Source organism: Cebidichthys violaceus, unplaced genomic scaffold (assembly GCF_023349555.1).
Source record: "Cebidichthys violaceus isolate CVI_PGR_0920_01 unplaced genomic scaffold, fCebVio1.0.p SCAF_12, whole genome shotgun sequence".
NCBI lineage: Eukaryota > Metazoa > Chordata > Actinopteri > Perciformes > Stichaeidae > Cebidichthys > Cebidichthys violaceus.
In genome coordinates, this window is record NW_027176285.1 from 6,467,270 (window position 1) to 6,473,834 (window position 6,565).

General features: G+C 37.3%; 1 protein-coding gene across 1 annotated transcript in view; it reads left to right on the forward strand.

Annotated features, from left to right (window-relative positions):
- Positions 1–3,320: 3,320 nt before the first annotated feature.
- syk (spleen tyrosine kinase) overlaps positions 3,321–6,565 on the forward strand; it is a 32,018-nt gene continuing 28,773 nt past the window's right edge. Inside the window, exon 1 of the mRNA XM_068706023.1 lies at positions 3,321–3,465. The gene's annotated coding sequence lies outside the window, so the exon portion shown is untranslated. The remainder of the gene's footprint in view (positions 3,466–6,565) is intronic.

Consider the following 6,565-nt stretch of genomic DNA (forward strand, 5'->3'; position numbering starts at 1 on the left):
TAATTGTTTTGGGGGAGCATATTGCCGATTGTCAAGCTCCTGAAGTACAAACAAAGCAAGGGAAATTACTTTCTCAAAGACAAAGTGCAAAAAAATGCATATGCTAAAGTGAAGGTGATCTGCATTAATCTACCTCAAACATTGATTCTAGAAGAGATCATGATGAGACGAGCGAGAACACGATGAGGTCAATCAGACAGGAAATCAATCTTCCGGCATTATAAAAAGAGGCAGAACCTATTTTTGAGAATATGGAGAAAGCAATAATGTTAGCCAAGACATTTGTTATAGTCCATCGTTCAGATAATTTACCCGAACAACGTAAGATTAGAAGGCAGCAAATATTAGATATACAGTACGAGAAAATAAACTCTGACTCTAGACTCTAGATGTGCCTTTTGCTGTTCATGAGTTGAGAAGTATAAAATGTTTCCCCCGCCTGGAAAAGATTATGTATAGTATAATGATATCCAATTTAAGTGAATTGGCATTGGCAAGGTTATTGGAGCTGTATCATAAGGCCTGGGAGGAAGGCAAGCTTCAAGTAGTGTCAAAAGAAGCTGTTATTGTTATCAATAAACCTGGGAAACCACCTGTCCAGACACGTTTATTCTCTTAACAGAAGTTATTTGTATAAGCAAGTAGTGGAGTGCGAATGCAGGGAAGAAGAGTGTTGAATTAATAAAGTTAGACTGGAACATGCTTACTAAATTAATCTTTACCCCAGTTTTAAGAAAGTACACTGAATTAGACCTAATTTAAGCATCCGCAGTATACTCATGATGAATGTACTATACATGTGCTATTTTTGATGTACTAACAATGTACTCAGTATACTAATTATATATCATTAGTGCTACTAAAAATACACTAAAACAAAATCAAGTGTACTTGAATGCACTATTTTGAGAAACCATTAAAATGCACTTACTCAAGTGCAGATTTTTATATTTATCAGCATTCCAGCTTTCTGTAAATAAGTGTATTTAAATTTGATTATAGGTGAACTTAAAATAAACATTTTGATTGCATTATGGATATATTTCTTATAAGCTATAAATGTATTAATCGGGATCTGAAAAGTGGATTAAAATGTACTTTGAGTAAAAAAAGTAAATTTTTAAAAAGAACAGCATTAAAATGATGTACTTAAGATAATCTAAATGTATCTTAATGGTATCTCAAAATAGTACAGTTAGATACATTTCAGTATATCTTGTACCAATAATTATATATAATTAGTATACTAAGTACATTGTTAGTACATCTAAAATAGGAGTATACTAATATACTTAAATTAAGTGAACTTCACTGTACTTTTTTTTTTATCTGGCCACACATCATCATTAAGCACCCAAACTGCAATCAAATGGAGAATGTGCATCATGTCATCTTTGTCTGTCCTGAATATGCAAATGAAAGACAGTTGTAACAAACTGGAGTGTAGCAGATTAAACACACAGAACTTAAAACATTCTTTCTAAACAGTCCTAACTCCTAAAACAGGACTGAAAACAAGGATATAATCACACTGTAACACCAGGTTCCAAATGCTCCACCCGGTTGCTATTCACTTTAACAAGAAGGACTGTAACATCTAAGACCCTGCTTTGTTTTAAGAGTAAGGATGATTCTCTGATTTACACCAAAACAGACCATCTATTGATGGTTTTATATAGGTGATTACTGCTATCTAAGTATAAAATGACATCCATATGAGTTTTTTTTCGACCCCAGTCCTGCCTGTTCTGTGATGTTCACTCGCTCAGTGTGTTTGGGTGGTGACCATGAACAGTACTGTATATTTGCAGTCTGCTGATTATTTACTTCTGTATAGCATATATAAATGTTAGAAAAAGGCATCTGTATTATTCTTATTTTGCAAAACCAAAAGCAGGAACTATTGATATGTATAACAGCCCTCATACACATTGCAATTAGCATAAAAACACACATAAAAAGTCACCAAACCTCACATCACTTTTATTAGCATTATAGATGTTTTTTATTATTATTTTACTCAGGACATTGTGCATTTTGCTGAATTCAAACTTTAAATAAAGACAGTTTTTCCCTCCTACCTGTAGTGCTATTTATAAATCTAGATAGATCTGGTGTGAGTTGCCTAGTTTTGAGGGTATCCATTGTAGAGATGTCGGCCTTCTCTCCAATATAATGGGACCATATGTCACTCGACTTGTGGTGCTCAAAGCGCAAAAAGAAAAACTCAACACCAAGGTCTCGTTCCAGATATCATGACCAGGTTACTAAAGATAATCCACACACCTTATTGTGAGTAGTTGTATGGAACTATTCTTTCAACCAAAGTTCCAACGAAACTGCTCACAACAAGGTCTGCCCCACATGCCGGGTGCCATAAAGTCCCGTTATATTATTCCAAAAGTAGATAACACATCAAAACATTCTAGATTAATAACTAGCACTACAGGTAAGATGAAAATATATATATTTTGGATTTTGGGGAGGACTGTCCCTTTAAAGCTTTTACTGCTTTTTGATGTTTGCATGTTTTTTAATCTGGAAGTTTAATTGTTTCTTTTAGTGCCCTGGTCCTGAAGGTATACATTTACATCTCAGCTGTCATTTATGGTTGAATGGACATTTAAATGAAACTTGAAAGGTGACAATGTGTGTGCAGACTACAAAGTGGAGCCCAGCTACCTCCGTTTGTTAGAATCAACTGCTGATGTAGCAGCAGCACCACCTGCTGGTGATATGTGTGTAAAGCATAATGAATTAGGCTACCTTCACGTTCAATTTCATATTTTCTAATACATTTGATACTTGACCAGGTTATAATGGATGCATAATTACAAAAAAATGTACATAATAATGATATAATAATGACAGCTAACAATACTTGGGCCTAATTTAAAATGAACAACGATGATATGTTTCAGCGAGCATCATTGGAAGGCTGCATGAGGTCGTTGGCCCAATCCCAGTGTCCCCCCTAAGGCCTTAAAGCCTGAACCCTCAGGGACTTACTGACGTCACCTGGTAAATGGTTGTGTGTGACTGTAAGGGCTTGAAATTGTGTGAATACGAATGGCACAGCACTTTGCTGCAATATACCACGTTACCATGACAACGTCAAAAAATTTAAAATTGTGGGTATTTATTTAATATTTTTTCCTCCCTGATTTGAACGTCTTCCAGGATTTTGCCTCACGAGACGAGAGGTAATTTTAAATCATCTATTTATTCGTTTACGGATATGGACCAATAGGAAGTGACCCAAGAGTCCAGCAGCTATGGAACGGAAGCGCGCATTCAGTTCAGCATAAACATGTGAACTGATGATGATGGGACGCTGCTGCTGAGCCGTCACAACACCACAGCCGTACTCACCTCGCTCACATGCTCCGGTCCTCGGCTACACAACACTAACAATGGGAGGACAGATAGAGACCGGCTGGAATACATAGACATGCACTCAAGAGGGTGAGTATATGACCGAGTCATTTAACCACATCATGCTTACACATTCACTCTGACTGCATCCACCACACACCATTTATTAAGCAGTAACGGAGGTGGAGAGCAGAAACGAGTTCAGCTCCGTGCTCAGTAGTTCGTCTGATGCGGCGGAGGAATTAAACGGCGGAGGTAATGCGGCGGAAATAACGATAAAGCCAGACATCGAATGATGTTGAGTATCGCTTGAAGTGAGACGTTATCCTCCCACAGGCACACATATATCGACCGTGGCATGCACGAACCATTGGCGACGAGTTCAATGAATAAAAGCTTGAATGAAGCCTAACTCATTCTGCAAAGCCAGGGTCGTATTAATCCTCCTGGGGCAAAACATTTGTTGTGTGCGCCTGCATTGTGCACGAGCTATGATGCGTGTTAAGTATTTACGCACAGTCACAGCACATGGTAGACTGCACATGGGGGGTTTTAATACTTCTTATACTGCATTTACAGTAGGCTATGTGTGCTGAAACACGACCTAGCTGCAGGTTTGCCCTGTGCAAGTTTGTTTTGGGGAAATTGATTGCATATATTTCTTCAGAATTATGAGTCATCTGACCCGTAAGGGTCTGGGGCTCTGGGGCAGTTTTCTTGCTTTGCCAGGTTGCTAATTGTTGCATCTTTTTTTTGTCACATTGGACCAACACTCAGGACCAAAATACACATGTGACTGCTCCACTGATCAAAAGGCTAATGTTTTTTCCATGCCCATATCTCAGCTTTCACTGAAACATTATTATTATTATGTGTATTCAACTCCCACATCTCTACCAGCCTACATGACCCCCACAACCCACCTGCAGTCCTCTATGGTGTCTCCATGCAGATAGTTTTGATTTTAGAGTTCAAGATATATCTGCCTTTGAAAAAAATCCATCTCCACCCCAATACAATCAGTTCTCAAGGACTGGGTCGGGCCCGCAGGTGGGTTGCAGGAGATTTAGGGTTACCAGATAAATTACATTTGTGCTTTTTTTTGGGGGGGGGGTTCTTGGATCATAAACAGAAAACGAAGTCTTCCCAAACAGCTGCTGCGCAAACATGGAAACGACCTTGTTAACTTCAAAGAACGCCAACTCACTCTTGTTTTCCTCTTTTTATTTTGAACCCACTTCACATTGTTTTCTGTCTTACAGTCCATTTCTTTTTAGCCACCCAATCATCATTCAATACTACAATTACCTAATGAACCGGTCTTCCATCGTTCTCAGGAAACTGAAAACTCAGGAAACTGAAACGTTCCAAATCGCATAGTTTTTAAAGAATGATGTCACAAAGTACATACTGTAGCATACAGTATGTATTCAATTGGGACATACTACTTCCTCTTAACATGAACCTTGAACTTTGACCCTCTCGCTCATGTACCTGCTGCACAGAGGATTGTGGGTCAGTGTGAGTGTGTATATTTGCGTGTATTAGAGAATTATTAGAGAAGATTTGCGTGGTTTGTTCCACCCCTTAACACCAAAAACAGCCACAATCTACTGCTTTTTTGACTTAATCATTTTATACTTTTATTTCTTTTACTCACTTGTATTTCTTTTTTTGCCATTTGGCCTTTTCACCCTGAATATTTAAACTGACCTCGGTGTGTCAACATGTAAGAGGACTTCAACAGAGACAGTGCCTTTAATCAGAGGATCATATTTAGCATTTTTAATTTAACCATTCAGTGCAATGTACAGTATGGTCATTAATATCAGCCATCCTGTAGAAATGTACTACATTTATTGATCCTTTTGCACTTGCTTGATGACATCAGTGCAGTTATTGTCCAGAACTACCTGTAAAACAGAAGAGTGAATGCAATAAAATATGAACAGTGAAACTGATCTTTTTCATCATTTGTCCATTTTGATTTTCTCATACAGATTACCTCTTTGTTTAAGTCTCTTTTCATGAAATGTTTTATAAGCCCCAGCAGGCTTAATGACATTGTCTTTTTTGTCACCTTTACACCTTGTATGTTGTGTGCTTCATGACTTATGAATACATGGAAATGAATTGGTACACTGGCTTTAGGGGGTTAACAAACTATGACACCCATTTAGTTTGACAATGAAAGTGTTAAAGTCAAATTATGAGATAATAAAATGGGTTGAGAATAAATTACCCTGTCTACAAAATGACGTTCCCATACGAATAAACTGTACTTTCTATTATGTTTTGAGGGAAATGTATTTTCTTCTGGACCGAACGTTCACAGTTTGAAACCAGTTTGAAACATGTGGTTAACAAACGAAACATTAAGGCAAAAAAAAACTAACTGGCTTAGTAAAAAACACTGTTCTGCTTAAAATTGCTATGAAATTGATACAAAACAAAAATGCAACGAAACTGCTTTGTTGGCAGTAGGCACTTTGTTCACACGGTACATCAACAGCAGGCCCTTAGGTCAAAGCCCTGTGTGCCCTGTTTTTTTGACTCATCCACCATGTGACCTCCGCCCTATGCGGACTAATTCAAAACTTATTTGTCAAAAGCAAAAGTAGTCCACGACAAAATGTGTTTCTGTAACGTAATCATGCAGTTTTGCCCTATGGGAACATTATTTTTCGGGGCTGGAATATGTACCACTGTTCTGAGGGACAGTATTCATTTCAAGCTAAACAACTTATTACATTAATTACCACACAGAGGAATTTTTTTTTTTCAAGTAAACAAGTAAGTAAGTAATGCTATTGCTTTACTCTTAATTTGACAGAACCTTTACATGTGTGTGTTACCAGTTGAAGTAATTTTCTTAAAAACTTTTCTATTCTTATTTATTAAATTGTTTTAATCTTTAAGACACACCACTCTGACAGAATAGAAAACAGGAACTTGACAGAAACAAATAGAGAACTGGAACTCGCACAGACAGATATAGTTTGAACATAATTTGAAGAACTCTGCACATAATCACTCTCTTTGCATAGCCGTTCTGCTCTAACCAAGCTCTGTCAAGCATGCTTACATCTGTTTAATCAAACTATAATATTTCACTACAAATCGGCTAAATATATGTATTTATTTTCAAAGCAGGGAAAAGAATGGCTCTGTATCACAGGTGTGTAAGAAA